Genomic DNA, 19730 nt, shown 5'->3' on the forward strand with positions numbered 1-19730 from the left:
GCCCCAGGATTGACACATCAATCACACTCCTTTACTTGTAAATGATCACAATTAGTTCCCAAACATTCCTCCGTAGATGTTCACAAGTAGGGCCCCAATGTGTCAGAAATGTTAAATCACAAAATGGTTAGTCGGGATGTTTCCACTCATATCTTCAAGCAGTCAGTTGTCGTAGTGGGGCCTGGGACGGCAGGAACAAACAATCAATGTGTCCGGAACATCCCTATCTATAATGCCTGGTTTTAGTCTTTCAGTGTGAGGATTAACCCTTAAGCTTCAAATAGTATCCATGCTCTGGGCCTGCTGTGTTTCAGGCCTATATCATGGTGCTCACAGTGCTGGGGCCTACACGTGTGCAGGGCTGCGTGGGTGCCTGCAGAGCTGTGCATGCATGTGGGTTCACGGGCATGTGTGCTTGTGTCCCCGGAAGCTGGCGTACGCGTGAGCTCAGGATTGCCTCTGTGGCTCTTAGTTGACGGTGTGGGCATGGAACATGCATGGTACCTGTGTGACTGCATGTGTGTGCACTGGGCCGGTCAGTGAAATTCCCCAGGCTCCTGGCTTGGTTAATAACCCACAAGAGGCAGACCAGGTTCCCCCCTAAGTTTGCAAATTGCAGGAGAACGGGCTGGGTTTGGGGCAACCTTGACCTGATATATTGATTTCAAGTGAGAGGTGTTTGCTTCAACTTCCTTTGCCTTCACGTGGGGGAGTTTGCCCAGTCCCCTAAGCTCAGGCGGGTGCATGTCTGGAGAGGCCCATCCCAGTCGCGCGATGGTGAGCAGCCACCTTTCTTCCCCCCGCTTGTCTCGGGATGATGGGCAGAGCTGAGGAGGTGGCATTTGGGAATCAACAGAGGGAAACAAATGAAGAATGAAGAAGAAATTATTAGGCGGAGAGGGGGGAGGAAAAGTTTACATCCATCACGTCAGGGAGGAGCTGAGACGTTCCCGTCACTGTCTGGGAGGAAGAGCTTTGCTGCTGTTTTTTTGTTTAGCTTTTCCCTTGTAAAGGAGCTAAGTGGCGTGAGATTTATGAAGCCGAGACAGGGAAACACTCTCTCTCACTCTCTTCCTCGCTCCTTCCAAAGTGCTCTCTAATCACAGGTTGTAGCTCTCCTCTGGATGAGGGGGACGCATCTTAGCTGCTTGATAAAATGCAGCCCTGAGACAGCGCCCCGGCTAACCCGGCCTCGATGGTGGATAATAAAGGGGCCGTTTGACAAAGGGCTGCTGCAAATCACAGCGGCACGATCAGTCATTTTCACTGCCTTGGATGGCCGTGTGCCTGCGCCCATGTGGGTGTGCGTGTGAGCGCGCAGGCACGGACACGTGCAGGAGTGTGCGTAAAAACCCGTGTGTTCACATGTGAGCACACGGCTGTAGGTGAACGTGTGTGCGAACATAACAGCGTGCATGTCCGCATGGCACACCTGCGTGCACATAAATGAAGGTGTGCACATGTCCGTTTGCATGGGTGTATAAATCGGTGTACACACATCTGCACATGTGGGTGCAGATGTGTGCAAATATATGCCTGTGTGTATGCATGGGTGCATGTATCTGGAAGACTGTGTTCATGCATGTTTGCATGGGCACTTCTGCGTGTATTTGTGTGTGAATCTACACACATGCATGTGTGTACATGTGTGTGCCTGCGCACACCAGACACCGCAGTTTGGGGACTGGGGAAGGGGCAGCTTTATCTTGCTAGACCGTCATTGGGGAAATAAAGACATCACCCTTCGAGGAGCCAGGGAATCAGACTAGGAATCAGGCTGGTTCCGGGGGCGAAGATGTGCCAGGAATCACTCACGCTCGGGGATGGAGGCTGCCTCCCTCCCGTCCCCAGCCTGCACGTTGTGAGGTGCCGGGTGTGCTGCCCTGTCCTCAGCTGGTCAAACTGCTCGCCGCCCTTTCGAACAGATCGCAGCACCGAGCCGACGCCTGGCGTGGTTGGCAAGCGATCTGTCGTGCTCAGAGCAGTGGTGGGGCCTCCGGGAGAGGACAAAGGCAGCTTGTGCCCTGGGTCCGGCATCTCCCTTCGCACTGTCGCAGCGCCTCCTCGGACGCTAAAATGCAACAATCTACAGAGGGCTCGGTCTGCCCACAGTGCGGCGAATGGAGGGGCATTTGCTCCTCGAGAGAAGGTCAGAATCCCTTTGTCTGAGGCCCTCCAGGCTCTCCTGTGCTATCAGGGGACATGGCCCAGTAGTTACAGCAGGGAACGGTGAGTCAGGACGGCTGGGGTCCCAAGAGTGACGGGAGGGCTAGCGATCATAGCGGGGGTCTCCTGGCTTTCTGTTCCTGCTGGCAGGAGGTGAATGGTCAGCAAAAGCCCGGGTGGTTCAGGACTCCTGGCTTCTTTTCCTATGGTACCGCAGGCCCCCCCATCTGTAAACTGGGAGTAATAATAGTTTCCATATTACCACATGTTCCCCCCCCACCGCACTGAGATGCAGCCACCTCTGGGCTGAAGCACGTGGCCCAGCAAGAGCTTGGCCGAAGACATCGAGGCAAACTTCTGGTGTTACCAAAGGTGCCCTGCAGTCTTTTGCAGCCAGGCTGGGCCTCGTCTGACCCAGCCCTTCTGTGGGCTGCAGAGCGCTCAGCCTATCCAGGGATGCCGGGCGAAGCTGACCTGGCTGGATTCAATCCTGTCATTTCAGACCGGATGCTAGGGCTCATTCGTTTTGCTGTTGTCTCCAGTGGCCCCAGCCCTGGTCCAGGCCCCATTGTACAGCTCAGTCAATGCATGCACAGTGCCGTGGGAGCCGAGGCTGAAAGGGGCGACAGAAAGGCAGAGGATTACGTGAGCGTTATGGTTGTGTAATGGAGCCTGCTGCAGAAAGGAAGGACGGGTTTTCCAGTACGGTGCTGGCCTGGGACTCAACGGTCTGGGGGACAGGCTCTAGCTCCGCCACAGGTTTTCTGAAGGACCTGGGGCAAGTCACTTCAGCTCCGGCTTTCAATCGCGCAGTTCCCCCAGGACACAGAGCCAGGCTTCCAGAAGCGCTCCGGGTGTTGGCTCTGGAGCCGTAAGTGTCCCAATGAGTTGGGGTGCTGAGTGTTTGAAAATCTGGCCTGGAACCCCACTCGGCCTCAGTTTGTTTGTCTGTAAAATGGGAATAGCATCCTTTTTTTTTTTTGGTCTGTCTTGTCTCTTTAGACTGTAGGCTCTTTGGAGCAGGGCCTGCCTCTCTCTGTGTGCAGGCCCCGGCACATCAGGGCACTGATCTCAGTCAGGAACTACTGTAGTGCTGTCATTGGAAGTGTTGTTAACCAGCTAGATCGCGAACTTTGCAAAGCCGAAGACTAGAGAGGGAACTTCCCCTCCCCTCCTACCATCAGTCCCAGCCCCACCCCGTTCTCACTCCTTCTGGCTGAGTTTTAAAGCATGTTTTTTTTTAACAGACGAATTAGTGATCTGCCTCATTGAGACAGTGCAAATCCCACTCATTTTAATTATCACAGCCCAGCAGCCCTGCTGGGGATATCACACAGGGGCAGCGGGGAACTTTGCAAATGGTGGTTTTTTAAAAATGCTTGTGACATTTTAAGAATTGAATGACTTAAATGATAACAAATGAACAGACGGCTCTGGGCGTGCTGGTGAGGCTGTGTGTATGTCTGTCTGTTTCTGCGTGCGTGTGTGAGTTTCTGAGTCTCTGTCTTGTCTCTCTGCGTGCATCTCTTGCTGTGTGTGTGCATGCATGGGGTGGGTGTTTGTGTGTCTCTATGAGTGCACCTCTGTATGTTTCCTTTTTTCCCTATGTGTGTCTCTCTCGGTCTCTGGGTATATATATGCGTGTTTCTGTATGTGTCTCTGGGCATATCAGTTTGTGTGTGTGTGTGTGTTTCTCTCTGTATCTGTGTCTGTGTGTGTCTGCCTCTCTCTGCATTTGTGCATCTGTGTGTGCGCATGTCTGGGTTGTGTGTGTATGTTTGTCTGTGTCTCTGTGTTTCAGACTGTGTGTCTTCTTGCCTCTCTCTGTGTGCCTTCCAAACTGCTGCCATTTCAATCCGAAGTGCCATGAGATTGTTTCATACACACAGAATCTGGGCAATAAAAGCGGAGACTTTCAGGAGTGGAGAAGAAGAAGAAAGCTTTTCAGTCCTAGAGGGGACCCAGAGATCAGTCTAGAAAGGTCCAGGGCATGATCCCCCTTGTTGCAAATTGATCTGCCAGCCGCCCGTCTGACACGCGAACGGCACCGAGAGATCGGCCGGGAACTCTGCAGAGCCTCTGCGTTCCATGCGGCAGAGGCCCAGGTTGAGCACAGAGCGAGTGCAGCCGTATCACCTCTTCCTCACTGCCCCGCACCCTGGCCAGAGCGCTGGGTGTCTGTGGAACCCAGGGAGGGCCGTGCTGAATGACACCGGCAGTTCATTCAGCGTAGTTAATGCCAGAGGAACGTGGATTATTAGTGCGTCTTCCAGTGTGCACCAGCCAGCCATGCTTAATGCCAGAGTAACCTGGAGTATTGGTGCATCTTCCAGTGTGCTCCAAGCCAGAGTAATGTGGTGTATTAGCACGCCTTCAAGTATACTCCCGCCAAATGTACTTAATGCTAGAGTAATGTGGGGTTGTAGTGTATCTTCTGGTATATTCCAGATACGGGTACTCAGTGCCAGAGTAAATGGGAGTATTAATGTGCCTTCCAGGATACTCCCGCTAGTGATACTAAATGCCACAGTATTGGGGAGCATTCGTGTGCCAGTGCCTGAGTAACAAGAAGCATCACTGTGTCTCCCAGGATCCCTTGAGCTGATGTCACTCATGGCAGAGCAGTGGGAGCTATGACTGTAGATGAAGGTGGAGTAACAGGATGCAGTAGTGTCGTCTCTGGGATGCGCTGACCTCCGAATCCACGTGGATTGGATGGCAAGGGCAGCCTAGCTCAGGGCTGGTCTCGGAGGGAGCCGGGTTCCAAGATCTGGGATCCGCTCGGACACTGGTCCCAGGAGACACTGGTTTTCCAGGTGCTGCTGCTCTCAGTGGCCAGGGGGAGGTGCTGTTTCCAGATGGGCCATGGGGAAAGCGGGGATCCCGTGGTTGATTGGGCTCTTGAGGGCTTCCCCATTCCCCCCGGGAGGCAACGCTGGCTGAAATTGCAACCCTGGGGCAGCTCGTCCCTGGGATGAAGCACGCCCCAAGCTAACCTGCCTCGGTGCCTCACCCCTGCCCGGGAAGCACCACCCCACGGGGAGCTAAGATAGCTCGATCCCCCCACAGCACCAAGCAGTGCTGGCTGGGCCTCTCAGGAAGCCGCTGCGGCTATCAGCCGGTCTGACTCGCTGGATCTTCTCCATCCACAGGAGCTTCCGAGCGTTGCTGCTTCCCGAGGCTCCATAGGGGGCGGGGGAGCCGTGGCATCTGTATTCAGTGCCGTGCTAGGCAGCCTGGGTTCAACCCGAGGAGCGGGCACGGCCTTGTTTGCTTTTGCCCTGTGCCCCCAGAGGAGCAGGGAAGCTGCTGAGCTTGAGTCTCAGTCGCACGCACACCAAAGGAGAAACTGCTTTAAAAGCCAGTCGGGCCTCTGGAACGCGCTTTTTGCAGCATTCGGCTCAGCCAGTGGGAGGGAGAAATGTAATATTTATAGGAGGGGGCGAGTCAGCAGGGGAAACAGATACGTAAATAAAAGTTTCGCTGGCAAAGAAAAGCCAGGACAGATCCAGACCCGCCGAGGCAGAGTTGTTCTGGGTGCTGGGAGATCATGCCCACCACCCCGGGGCGGGGCCTGCAACGGCAGGGGACCCCGCAGCAACGTCGCCTCCCCGTCCGTGAAAAGTCCCGCAGCTACCAGGGTGCCCTGCTCAGACAGAGCCCGTCTGTGGTCTCCTTAGCACTTTCAGTGGCGCTCCACACCTGGCAGCTGCCGTTGAGAATGATGAAGCACACCCCTTGCTTACAGGATGGTTTTAATGCAGCAGGCCAGGAGGGGTGGGTTGGACCCACAAGTGGCCCTGAGAAGCCTTGAGCATGTGCAAGATACGGGAGCCACGGGGCAGCCCTGCGGGTCTGGTGCGCACCCCATTTCCTTTGGAGTGTGCTGTCCGGCTGTCCTGCTGATGCTCCAAGTGGGGGTGCTGACAGCCAAAGAGCAGGGATAGCGAGGGCTGCTCAAGAGAGGGCACCATGTGTGCACCAAGCCACACCGCCCATCGCGCTGCCTCTGATGTGGCTGGATTTCCCAGCACTGGGGGGACACGGTTCAGGCAAGCACTTGGCCCAAATGACTACCTGAACTTAAGGAATCTCTGTCTCTCTCTAGACCAGTGGTTCCCAACCTTCTTGCGTGTGTGGACCCCTTTCCAACCTCCAAACGGTTCGCAGACCACCACATGCTACTGGGTGTATTGGAAATTGTACATTCCCTTGGTGAGGATGTTGTTAGTTTTCTTTTCCATGGACCCCCTACAATAGCCTCGCAGACCCCCAGGGGTCCGCGGACCACAGGTTGGGAACCGCTGCTGTAGGGCCTTATGTTCCAGCTGTTCTCATGGGAACCGAGTGCCCCGCGTGCCTGCCGGATGACCCAGGCCATGCTTTGGTAAATGCAATCTCAACCGTCTCAGGAAACGGGGTGGAACTGGTTTGCAACGGGGAGGGGTGAGCCAGGGAGCTTGCGAAGGTGTAATTTGCTGGGAAGCTTAATCAATCCTCTCTTCTATGCTTTATCATGACGTCCCAAGAGGCCAATTAATGCGTCTCAACATCCCAAACCAATACGGATCATTTCAAAGCCACCTGGCCGCCATCTGCCACTCAGAGCCCTGCGCCATGGGTCAATACCACCTGTCAATCCCCAGCGAACGGGGTATCGCGGCTGATGGTGCCAGGGGGCAGAGGACGGAGAGGGTCAGTTACGAGGGTTGGGCTTAATAAATAATAATAATGCCTCTGACGGGTCCTGGCGAAGTGCAAATTGGTGCAGAGCCACTGAAGTCAGTTCAGTTACGCCGTTTTCCCATCAGGGGAGGATCTGGCCCCGTGTCTCCAATGGCGCTGGGCTGGCTCACGCTAGCTGGTGACCAGAGCCCTTGACTCCAATGGCGCTGGGCTGATTTACGCCCGCTGGGCGTCTGGCCCCATTCTGCCTTTCACCGGAGGATCCTGACTCTTGGTTTAAATAAAGCGTAAGCAACATTCTGTGCTAGTGGCAGGGAAGTGACTCACCAAAGGATCAGGGGCAGCACGGGGAATAGAAACCCCAGTCTCCTGAGACGCGGTCCCCGCCTCTAACCATAAGACCACGCTGCCGCTGAAGTCTAGTAACCTTTCCCTAAAGCGGCGGCGGCGGCGGGGGGTGTGTGGCCCAGGGGCTCTCAAACTTTTTTCTCTGGGATCCCCTTTGAAAATATTTCAGGCTGTGACGACCCCCCAAAAAAGTGACGACCCCCCCCTTCCATGCTCCCCTTACTTCTGCACTGCTGCGGGGGGCGGCGACGCTGCCTTCAGTGCACCCGGCCAGCAACCACTGCTCTCCGGCCACCCAGCTCTGAAGGGCTCCGGCCGTCAGCCATGCATGGGACGGACAGCTGCAGCCGTGGCATGTGTAGGGGCTGACAGCTCGCGGCCCCCCCCATAATAATCTCGTATCCCGACCCCCTGTTTGAGAACCCCTGATGCAGGCTGAGATACTGAGTGTCCTTGTGGAGAACGGCTCTGTCAGTGCCCCACAGGGACCCAGCGCGCGGTAAAGGAAGGGGCGAATTGAACACACGATGCTCCGGGAAGACAAACCCGCGCAGAAGCGGGAAGTTTTCGGGTCAGTGCGGAGGTCTGTAGGAAGACTGGGCTTGTGGGTAAATGACTGCTTTGGGCTCCTGAAACTCGAGGGTCAGCTCCCAGCCCTGTCACGCATTTCCTGTGTGCTGTGGGCAAGCTGCTGAGCGTCTCTGTGCCTCCATTTCCCATCTGTAAAATGGGGATAATAACCCATCCTTTATCTAGATTGCAAGCTCTTCAGGGCAGGGACTCTCTCTTACGTGCTGTAGGGAGGGTGCCTAGCGCCTGGTCTCCATTGTGGCCTCTAGGCCCTGCTGTGCAATAAATGCTCCTGAAGCCCAGCTGATGTCTGGGAGCCAGATGCAGAAGCATTGGAAAGAGGCTCTTTTCTCTGTGTTGAGCAAGAATTGCAGCATTCCTTTGCCTCCTCTGTGGTCCCTGAGAAGGAAGAAGCAAGCTGCAGTAGAACCGGCTGGGCAGCTGCCTCTGTCAGTCACCACCCCAGTTGTCCCGGTTAGCTCTGGTCGATTCTGGCAGGCTCATGGGACTGCTCCCATCCTGTAATGCCTTTTTCCGGGCATCTAGGTTAGGGCAAGGACTTTGCTTAAAGGGACCCGGAGCCACCGGACTGCATTGGAGCTGGATTCGTGTGTTTTCTTAAAGGAGTTTGATTGGCAGTTGCCTGTGAGATCTTTAGGGCAGTACATTAGGTGTAGGGACCTTCCTGGGACCCTGCTAGAGTGGGATAGAAACGCCCACATTTGGCTGTCCTGCCATGGCTGGAAAAACACCTCTTCTCTCCTTACAGTGAACCTGGCGGGTGACTGCATCCTCTGATAACCCACTGCCGCTCAGAATCCGTAGTAGTGACGGGCAGGGCAGGTCACCCAGGTTAGGAGCATTGTTCAAGAGGGTTGGGGCATTTGGTACACAGATGACCTTAAGCTCGGGGAGAAAAAGACAGTGTCTGCCTGCCCCCTCCGTGGCGGATTCACACACTGCAAAGGAATAGCTCAGCAAATCCTCTCTGGAAGGAAAAAGCCTTAAGAGATGCATCAAACGGGCCTAAATGTGGGAATAGGGGGCACATGGTATATATCCAACATAGCATGAACATGGCATGCACATGTAGTGTGGCGAACGGCAGGCTTTTATTTGCGCGAAGGCATGTCAGAAATGAATAGCTGGCAGCAGCAGAGATGAGGACAGATAATAAAGAGCGTAAGGAGGCGGGCGAATGGGAAGTGTGACGTCCCAAATGAAAGAAAAGGCCTTGTGTTTATGCCTGACTGATAGGGCATAGATCATCCTTTTACTCTTCACCACTGTGGCATCAGAGCACTGGCAGGGCTTATATCCTTATGAGGTAGGGAAATATTATTCCTCTTTTGCAGAATGGGGAAACTGAGGTACGGAGTGAGCCGACCTGCCCAAGGCAATGGCAGAGCCAGGAATAGAAGCCGGGAGTCCTGAGATCTTTAACTTGTGTCTTTTGGAAGCCGAAGAGCTTGCTGCAGATGGTGTCTCCCACGGCAGGGAGGGGCCAGGGGAACATTGGCTGGCCAGATCCCTTCGGTGGGCCGTTTACATCAGTCCCAGGCGCCTGCTGTGGGTAAATGGAAACAGGGTGGCAAGATCAGGACGGGGTGGTGAGCCTCATCTCTGAACCGCGGCCCTGGCTCCTGCCGGCGCTGGAGCGACTAGGACTGTTTCCATCTGGCGACGGGTTGTGGGGGAGGGTCCTCCATCCAGCTTCTAGAGGTTACCGAGACCGTCAGCCGACATGTCGTGAATTGCCCCTTCCATACACGGTGTGCCGGGTCTTCGCAGAGGGGACCGAGGAGGCCTTCGATGCTGTTCTGTCCAGCGGGGTCCTCCCAGTTCAGCCGTGGCTGCTGGCGGCACGGCTGGGCGCGTTCTGTGCGTGGGAGAGCATCCGCCGGCTTGCAGCCTTCGGGGCAGCATGGTTTCCTTGCGTGGTGCTTCCCTTTACCCTGGACTCCCAGGGCGAGACGCAGGCTCTGTGTGCCGGCCCCTGGGTGTCAGCAGCTCCCTTTTCCTGGGGGGCGGGAGGGGTGCGACTGCCCCCTGGAACGTGAATGTGCCAAGGGAAAAAAAAAACCCAACAGCCAAGGGCTCCCTGCCACTGACCCGCTGGTGTGGAGAGCCAGACAATGAGCTGTCTGTTGTCAATGTGGTTTCAGGCTCAGATCCCAGCTGCAAGATACAGTCCATACAAGCTGGGGAAGAATGTTATCGGGCAGCTATCTGCTGGTTGCACTGAAATGTAATCCTGGTTTGGGGTGTTGTAAGAGACATGAATAGAGTCTGAGCGAGGGAAAGGCCAGAGCTTACAGAGCAATGGGAAATTTCAGAGATTCGCCTTTTATCTCTCACGCGGCATGTAGGGAGAAGGGGCCCAGCGCGCGGGGCAGACATTAGACACATGCAACTGACTAATGGTTAGACATTCATAAAGACAAGTGCAAAGTTCTGCACTTAGGAAGGAAGAATTAAATGCATGGCCACAAAACGGGGAGTAACGGGCGAGGGGCGGCCCTGCTGAAAAGGGTCTGGGGGTTCTAATGGCTCATAAATTGATGTCAACAACGCAATGCAGTTGCAAAAAAAAAAAAAGGCTGTATTGTTCTGGGGCGTATTAACAGGAGTGTCTTCTGTCAGACCCGGGAGGTAATTGTCCCCTCTCTACTCAGCTGGAGTCCTGGGTCCAGGCCTGGGCACCCCACTTCAGGAGAGATGTGGACAAATGGAAGAAGCTCAGAGGAGAGCGATGATAAAAATGATAAAAGTATCAGAAAACCTGATGTCTGAGGGAAGGTTAAAAAAACTGGGCGTGTTCAGTCTTGAGAAAAGAAAACTGAGGGGGGGACCTGAGCAGAGTCCTTGAAGACATTGAGGGCTGTTTTAAAGAGGACGGTGGTCAGTTGTTCTCCATGTCCACTGAAGGTGGGACTAGAAGTCACGGGCTTAGTCGACAGCAAGGGAGATTTAGGCTACATTTTCCAACTATACGGGGCTCTGGAACAGGCTTCCAAGGGAGGGGGTGGAATCCCCCCCAGTGGAGGTTTTTAAGAACAGGTTGGACAAATACCCATCAGAGATGGTCGAGATCTGGGTTTTCCGGCCCGCCAAAGGCTGCTATCCGGCCCGCCGGGGTGGAGGAGCAGCCCCTCTCCTCTAGCTCACAGCCCCCCCGAGTGAGAAAAAAATTGCCATGTGGCCCCTCACGCACAAAGGTTGGACACCCCGACCTAGTTTGACTTGGTCCTGCCTCAGCGCAGGGGATTGGACTTTGAGGACCCCTTGAGGTCCCTTCCTGACCGACATTTCTGTGATCAGATGCATGCAGCTGACAGAGGATGGGGCGACTGCTGGTTTGCTCCCGTTTAGCCGCCTCGCTCCAAATGCAGTTGGGTTCCTTCCCCAAAATAAATAGCACAATGCTAATTGGGGCAGGAACTGCGGGGAAGGTTTGCCAGATGGGTCTGAGGTGGTTTCAAAGGAGAGAATCCGGGGAGGGAATAGCCTTTGACTCCCTAGCAGAGAGTCTTCTCCTCGCTGTGTTACTCTAGGACAACCGACATCTCTCACTCAGCCCTGGGTGTAGGCTCAAATCCACCCCCCACCCTTCCAGATCCGCTCACTGCCCATTTAATATCATTCTGTTTTATGCTGACAGGGGTCCTTCCTTCTCCGTACGTATCTCCCTCTAATACTGGAGAGGAAAGAAGGCACTGGGCCGGGCCTGAGGAGAACTGGGTTTGGACGCCCTGTGTGGCCTTGGGCAAGTCATTTCATCTCTCCAGGCCTCAGTTTCCCCATCTGCAGAATGGGGATAATGATCCTTCCTTTCCCTCTCTTGACTATCTCGGCTGTAAGCTCTTCGGGGCAGGGACGATTTATGTTGACATCTACTGCAAAGGGGTTCTGGCCTGTGACTGGGACCCCCAGGCACTTCCGTAAGACAATAAATCACCATCATCATAATCATATAAGCGGGCTGGTGGAAGGCAGTGTGGCCTAATAGGTAGGGCAGTGGGAGTTAGGAAGCCTGGGCTGAACTCCCAGCTCTGCCGGGTGACGTAGGGCCGGTTCCTTCCACTCTCCGTGCCGCTGCTTCTGTAAAAGGTGGAATCTGACACCCTCATTTGTCCCACGCGTTGAGTCCTGCGTGTGGTGCATGCTAGAGAAGCCCATGTGTTATCAGAGCAATACCAGGCCAGCTGGCCATTCTCGGTGCATTGTCCAAACACCAAAGGAAAAGATACTAGAGAGACACGGGCAAGGGAGAGGAAGCCCCATGCACTGACCCTCTCCAGCAACATCATGTTGTGTGCCCAGAGCAGATGCTTCCAAGGAGCCAAGGTTTGCAAACTCACTCGGCCCTGGGTGGCGTGTTCCCAAGCGACAACCAGCCCGTCTGCTGGTCTCTGAGGTTGTGGCACGTCTCTCCTTCGTTCTTAAAGCCTTGAAATGGTCCAGGATCCCAGCGTCAGGGGAAAAAAATATCCTTGTCTAAGTCTGGTCCCGGTCTTGCAACCCTCTCCACCCTTCTGAACTCTCCTGAAGCCAGCCTCGCAGTCTGGGCAAACAGATCAGATTGCAGGGGGGCTGATTCTGCTGCCATCTCAGCTCTGCCCGTGTGACGCCTCATTGAAATCAAAGGATCTTTGCTCAGGCATAGGGGGATCCCCACTGCTCAGAGCCAGCTACAGGGCGACCTTTGTCAGGTCACGTCCCCTCCCTGCGCCTCAGTTTCCCCCTCTGTAAAAAGGGCGATAATGAGACTGAGCTGCTTTGTAAAGCACTTTTCAGAGCCACGTATGAAAAGCTCTAGATAAGAGCCAGGGATTATTGTTATCACTTTGTGATTTCATCACCTCTGCCTCAGAGCTGAAGGCTAAAGCTTCTCCCCCCCCCCGGACCCCCAGGGGTTCCGCTCATCCATTCCCCCCATTTATCACATCTAATCAATTCTAATTCAGCAGTTTGTCAGTCCAGCAAAGACCCTCTGAGTTAGTTTTTTTTTAAAAAAACCCATAATAATAATAATTATGATGATTCCCCGATAATCCTTTTCTTTCTTTCTTTGCTTGAGCTTTAATAACAATGATCAAAATAAATAAATACGGGCTTTTTTTTTTTTTAAATAAAGGTTGAGGAGAGGTGGTTTTTGTGTTTTCTTGCGTGTGTGCGTTTGAAAATGGTTGCCCAGTGACTCACGGCCCCTTTGTGTTCATTTTACATTTTACAATGTTACCTTGCCAGGGGCAGGGCTGGCACAACTGAATTGGAAAAGGAAAGAAAAAGAGAGAAAACCCTTCTCCTTAATTAGCGTATTTCACTGTGTGATCAGCGTGCTTATGAAGCAAGTAATGAGGTGTGTAGTAGCTTAAAGAATGTGAGAGAGCTGCTTCAGAGATACTCAGGGACCAGCCATCCACTTCTCTGCTTTCCATTCATTCAGTCCTGCCTCCTTCCCTTTTTGATGACTGCATGTCTTTCGTGTCACCCTTTTGAATCACCTACTGTGGTTCCTGGTGGTTTTGGAGGTTGCGTCAGCGTTTTCCTTTCTTATTTCACACCCACATCCCTGTCATTGTCTCTAAATTTCATTTTTTTCTTATCCTGCCAAGGCTGTGGGAATCACAGCGTTGCCAAGTATCTTGCCAGTCGATCGCTAGTTGTGTGGTATTTGTGGCTTTTCTTAAAGCCCCAGCTCCTGGAGTCATGTGATTTTCTCAGCTTTCACGTACATTTTCAGTTGTCTGAGTTGCAGAGCCTAAAGGATCAAAACCCAGAAGACAAATAATTTGATCTGTTTTTGTACAGCACTTAGCACAGCGGGGTCCGTGGCTGCTGCTGCTAGCCGCTCCAGCAATACTAATTTAAATCCTAGTATTTTTAAGCCAGTGTCATTATTTTGCATTTGCGTGTGGGAAGAGGGGTGATCGGCTCATGATTTTGAATGCTTGAGCATGGCAAGACTGCGAATGCAGGGCTGGATTTTCCAGAGCACTCACCATGTTGGGTGCTGAGCTCTTGGGGAAATCTGGTCCCCATTGTGGGTGCCGAGCCCTGGAAATCTGACCCTGGGGCACAATCTTGCAAAGTGCTGAGTGCTCTGATCCCAAATCAGCAAAAAGCCTACGTCCGGTATGGGCCAGCGGACCAGGTGCTACTGTACATCAGTCGTTGTCATCCCTAGTTCTTAGCAGCGGTAGATACCAAAGAGCTGTCCAAAGGGGTTGGCGGAATCATTATCCCCATTTTACAGAGGGGAAAACTGAGGCACAGCACCTTGCCCAAGGACACACAGCAGGAATCGGAACTTGGCCAGCCGCTGGACCACACTGCCTTTCTCTCCCTTCTTTGCAGAGGCCAGAGATATACAGTACGGGTCAAAAGCACAGACGATGAGGAAATGATAGTTAGTCTGGTGATGAGGCCAGAGAGGTAGGTGTGATGAGGTGTGATAGAAGGGGAGAGAATTTACAGCGGGAGATTGTGTTGAACTGCAGGCTCTCGAGGGAAAGCAATCCCGGAGCGGGAGGAACCGCAGCCCGGGGCACCTGCACGGTGAGATCCGTTATGGAGCTGCCCCACTTTCCTCTTCACCCTTTGGCCGGTCCAGGACACGGGCCCGGCTGGACCCGGCTCTGTTCTGCCGAGGGGTTTCTTACGCTCTGAAAACCAGGCCGAGGAAAGGAAACTTTGCTCCACTCATCTAGGCAGGCAGTGAATCAGCTGCTCTGCTATTCACCAGGGGCCAGTCCCCCAGCAGGGAGCAGCAGGAGAACTTTAAAGAGCCCTTGATCAATGGGTCTTAATGGAGGTGCTTGGAGATCTGGGCTGAGTAGCTCAGAGATGTGTGCGGGGGCCCGGCCCCCGGGGAGATCTAAACGGCATGAGTGCTCTCGATTTGAGCCGTGAGATTATTGGGCACTGGGCTGGGGAGGAGGGGGTGGAGAGAGAGGAACAAAGCCGAGAGGGAGGAGGGAGATGAGACCCAGAGAGAACAAGGGGATTTTTAGCATGAAGCACAGAGGCCCGAGATGAAACCGGCCCCTATGGCCTGGGACCCTCCCCTGTCCCTCTCAAAAGTGAACGTGAGCCTGAGAGCAGGGGGGCACTGAGTGTGTACATGCCAAAGAGAGTTATTGTGCTTGTGGCCCAGCGTGTGCATTGTCTGTGTGTGTGTGCCTGAGTGTGTGCACTGTCTGTGTGTGCGCCTGAGTGTGTGCGCATGTGTGTGCGTGTGCCTGAGTGTGTACATTGCCTGTGTGTGCGTGCCCGAGGGAGAGAATGGCAGGCGTGTGCATCAGCAAGAGAGGGCGAATGGGGTGTGCCTCTGAGTGTCAGAGTGTGTGTGTGTGTGTGTGTGTGTCAGAGAGCATCTGTGTGGTGCATCTCTCTGCTGCCCTATTGAACTCACCTCTGCCACCGCCTGGATTTCCATGATGCACATAAATCAGCCAGACACACTTTTGTGCAGACACCAGGGCTGGCCAGGGGAGCTCTGCTCGCTTCCTGCCGCACGGCTTACCCTTGGGCCAGCATCTCTGCCGCAGCCTGCCCTGTGAGAGGGAGGACAGCCTGTCCCTTTAACCCCCCCGTATTACACACACAGCAGTGTGTGCTCGTCTCACTAGCAGGCAGAGGGTCTCCGAGAAGGAAGCCCATCCCACAGCGCTGAATTGCCGCTTAGAGACCCACTGGGCCGTCTCCATCTAAATGGAGATGTGGTTGTATCTTCCCTCATGAGTGGGGAAGTGACTGGTCGATATTTTGCGGGAGGGAAGGGGATGAATTTTCATCTCAAAAGGCAGCTCTGCAGAGCAGCTGCCTTCCTGCGCCTCCCACGACATGCACCCCAGGGCACAGTGTGGGGGCAGTACTGGGGGGAACCCGTCCGCAGGGAGACACCGGGGCAGAAATCCAAGATGGGGTGGAGAGGTAAAATTCAGAACCAGGTCCAGATCCTGCAGCTCAGATACTGCAGGGGTGAGTGCAGGAGAGCGAGAAGGAGAGATTTCATACACCAGGAGACTTGGGGTGCAGATAAACCTGGGAGGCTACTGGCAAAATTCAGATCTGGATCCAAATCCAAATTTTGACCCTCCCCAGACTTGGGAGTGCTGGCCTCGGGGGGGGGAGGGGCGCGCGCGGCGGCCTCTGGCTTGTGTGGAATCAGAAGCCTGGGCTCTGGGGTCACAGTCCCAACGTTTAACCCCATCCCTTCCAATTAACTCTCCCAATCAGGAACCGTGCATACGGTTCGGTGGCCCCTGTGGGATGAGTTTGATGGGTCTCAGCCCAGCTCCCTGGGGCACAGGTGCTGGGTCACAGTATCCACCCCTGCAGTCGGTCCTCGCTGGCTGTTCCTGACGGCCGGACGTGGCGGAGAGACCACGGACTGAATGGGCCAAGGAGAGCAAATTCCCTTCTGGCCCTCGGCATGGACCTAGTGACGGAGGGCCGTGCGTGTAGCTCGGCCTCTCTGTGCCGTAGAGAAGAGAGACGCCAGGGCATGTCTACACCACAGAGGCTACAGTGGCCCAGCTGTACAGCACCCAGGGGTGTGAATTTACATAGCCAGGTTGATCTACATTGTCAGTGCAGACCAGGCCTCAGGCCCCATCTTCACTGCAGACTTAACATGGGCTCAGACATGGGTTTTGCCCTTAGCACGTTCCACAGTCACACACTCACACGCCTCCAGCCGTGCCCCAGGACAAAGCAGCCTCACACCCTGAGCGACGGGGCAGACCCGAAGTCACTGCGGGGGCAATGTGAAGCCGTGCCCACGGACAGGAAGCAGCACCCGCCGGTCCTCCGGGCCCTTCCTGCGGTGCCCTGGGATCCCCGGCCCTCTGTACTGTCTTGCCATCCCCTGGCGCTGCCTTCATGTGCCTCTGCCCCACCCTGCTCGCGGTTTCCTTAGCCTGCCCGTCTCCAGCGCGGGAAGCAGACCGACGCCCGGCAAGAGGCCCCCGGACCAGCTCTAGGCGCTACCCACGACTGCTGAATTGACAGTGTCCGTAGCGGAGCCCGACTCCCCAACACAGAGCCTCACGCTGGGGGCCACCAGGAGGTTCCAGGGGGCATAAGAGCCCCGTCTTTATGGCTAGCTGGGGGTGGGGGACTCCAGAACTGATGGGAGGGTCCTCAGCATTTATGGAAGGCGTGGTCCCCAAACTCGTGGGGGATCCCCAAAGGTTTTCTGTTGCTCCATGGGAACACAGTCCGGAAAAGGCTGCCCGTCGCTGGCAGCAGGGAGACCCCAGATTGTTAGCCCTTAAAGAGTGCGGGGCCAGCTCCCCAGTTGACTAAACTGGTGTCACTCCATTATGGTCAATGGAGTGACGCCGACTGACACCAGCGGAGGACCTGGGTTTTATACTCGGGGTCCCCAGCTGAGCTGAGCAGCGTTGGGACACATGGTTCCCAGGTGACCCTGGCCCAGCCGTTGGCCGCCTTCCACCAGTTCCGGTACCAGTTCCGGTACCAGTTCGCCAGCTGCCCCCCAACCCCACGACTGCAGAAGGCCCGGCACGCATTGCCGTGGAGCTCCGGCTGGACTCTGCCACTCAGGCCATCCTCTCCCTCTGACCAAAGCCCTCCAAACATTTGTCTTTTAATGCCTCCCCCCCTCACCATCCAGCCCTGTGCTGGTGTTCATGAATAATTCCTCTTTCAGCTGCCCGAGTGTCAGTGACCTGATTGCTGCCTTCGCCAAGGGGTGTCTGCCCGCTTTTTTGTCTGGCGTGTTTTAAAGAGATTGACAGCTGACAAGGCTTCCCATAGTGCCCCTTCCCCCTCCCACCCCAGGGGTCCCGTGTACTGCTGTCAGTCTCCCGGATGGGGAGTCCAACGGGTGGAAGCGAGCGCCTGAGGGGATACAATGGGGACTGTTCTCAGCCTGCTCTTCCCTTCAGGGGGCCCCAGAGCTTCTGTGAGAGGGGACAAACGTAGCCGCCAAGCGTGAGCCCCTTCGTACCCTACGCCCATCACCGTGGTATCTGGTACTGTCCTGGCAGGGGAAGTCTTCACGCGTGCAATGACAGTGATGTTGCAGGAGAGGACTGAAGCCCTAATGGAGACGCGCTGTGCCATGGCTAGTTGGGGCTTATCCTAGTCACTTCCTGGGATCAGCAGCATGTTTACACTGGAGGGGCTTGCACTGGTGTAGCTACTTCAGTGGAAATCCCCCCCCACACCCCTCCTAGCCAGGCAGGGGTAGTGACTCACCCAAGGTCACACAGCTGGGCAGTGGCAGAGCCAGGGATAGAGGCCAAGAGGCCTGGCTCCTCTTGCCCGTCACCGTGTGCCGTCATTTACCTCTGCGCAAAGAGCCGTGGCGGGCATGTTCTGCACTGACCGCGTCCTGCTTCAGATGAGAGCAGCAGGTCCAGGGCCTAGCGTCTGCTGCGGAGTTTTGTCATCCGTGGCTCTCGAAGGTCAGAAACTGAGTCACGGAGCGGCAGAGCCAGGGGTGGAACGCAGGAACGCCGACCCCCTTCCCCGTCTCTGTGCTCCGTGCCCGAAGGCACAACGGCCTTCCTGCAATAGGTTTCAAGCGCCTTCAGATCAGACCCCTAAACGGGTGTTGTCCACAGACATTGGCACGATACAATCTCTAACCAAAGACACTGGCTGACAAGGACCGAGATACGACAGAGTCTGCAAATCTCAGCACGTAGCCAAAATATAAGCAGAAGGAGGAACGGTTTTATGTGAAGTGTCTCCTGGCATCTCGGGAGCTCATGTGCGTACACACACACACACGCAGACGCATGCGGAGGCACGAATCCAGAGCAGCCCCCGTTTTTATTCCAGGTGTTCCGTGCTCTCTCAGCAACTTGGAAGTAAATCAGTCCTGCACACCTGCCCCAGCATTGCTGATGCAGCAAGAGAATTTCTATTTGAGGGAAAGGGCCTCTGTAGGAACTTCAAATTAATTAGCAGAGAAAACCCATTTGGTGTGGGGAGAAGTCAGGATCGCTCCTGAGGGGCTCGCACGTTTGACTGAGGAGTTTTCGTCAAACGTGAGGGCCAATAAAATCTACACAGCAAGTTATTTTAAATTGCCCCAGAAGGCTGCCGTGGGCTTTGGAAGGCAGCAAACAGAGCTGGCTGGTCTTAGGAGACCGTGGTATATCGTGGTCTACAATGGGAATTGCCAGCGTGCTGTGGAGTCATTTCCCCGATCTGCTAAACCCTTAATCTCTCAGATAATCAGTACCAAACCCATAAATTACAATAGGAGTGCAGCGCACATCTGCAGCAATACCAAACGCTTTGATGGTATCACAACGCATAATGAGTTTTTGCTGCTTATTACCAAGTGTTGCCAGTTTATTCGTCTTAAAACAATGAGGTACTAAATTTAATCTTGTAAAGTTAATGTGGCGTGGGCGGGTTGGACTAGTGGTTAGAGCAGAGGAGCTGTGTGTCAGGATTCCTGGTCTCTGCTCCTGGTTTTGGAAGGGAGAATGAGCTAGTGGGTAAAGGAAAGGGGAGTGAGTCAGAAATCGTGGGGTGGCTGGATGGCATTTGTTGCCTGTGAAATAGGGGCTCAGACTAGGAGATCTGGGTGGTCCCTTCCAGCCTTAAGCTCTCAACTGTATATCTAGGTATGCCACTACTTTGCTGTAGGGGCTTAGATCAGTTGCTGAATGGCTCTGGGCCTCAGTTTCCCTTCTGTAAAATAGGGTGAGTCAAACTCCCCTCCTGGGGTTGTTCTCAGGATCCATTAATTGATGTCTGTAAAGCACAGTGAAATCCAGGACAGGAGGGACTGGGTAAGGGCACCACTTTTTTACCTGTTTCCCTTAGTCTCTGTGGGGCTGGGTGGTTTGACACAGCGAAGAGCAGAATCAAAAAAAGAGATGGTTTGTCTGTGCTTGTCACAGGTACCAAAAAGAAGAGGGGGGAAATGCAGGGTCTGGCACCATGTGCAGTCATTTATAGTGGGT

General features: G+C 54.6%; 1 protein-coding gene across 1 annotated transcript in view; it reads left to right on the forward strand.

Moving 5' to 3' along the window:
• The window catches only part of EFNA2 (ephrin A2), a 125903-nt gene that overhangs the window by 82412 nt on the left and 23761 nt on the right, over positions 1–19730 (forward strand). The gene's annotated exons all lie outside the window — the stretch shown is intronic.

This window comes from Emydura macquarii, unplaced genomic scaffold (genome assembly GCF_026122565.2).
Source record: "Emydura macquarii macquarii isolate MOO-44397 ecotype Brisbane River unplaced genomic scaffold, CSIRO-AGI_Emac_v2 contig_306, whole genome shotgun sequence".
Lineage (NCBI taxonomy): Eukaryota > Metazoa > Chordata > Testudines > Chelidae > Emydura > Emydura macquarii.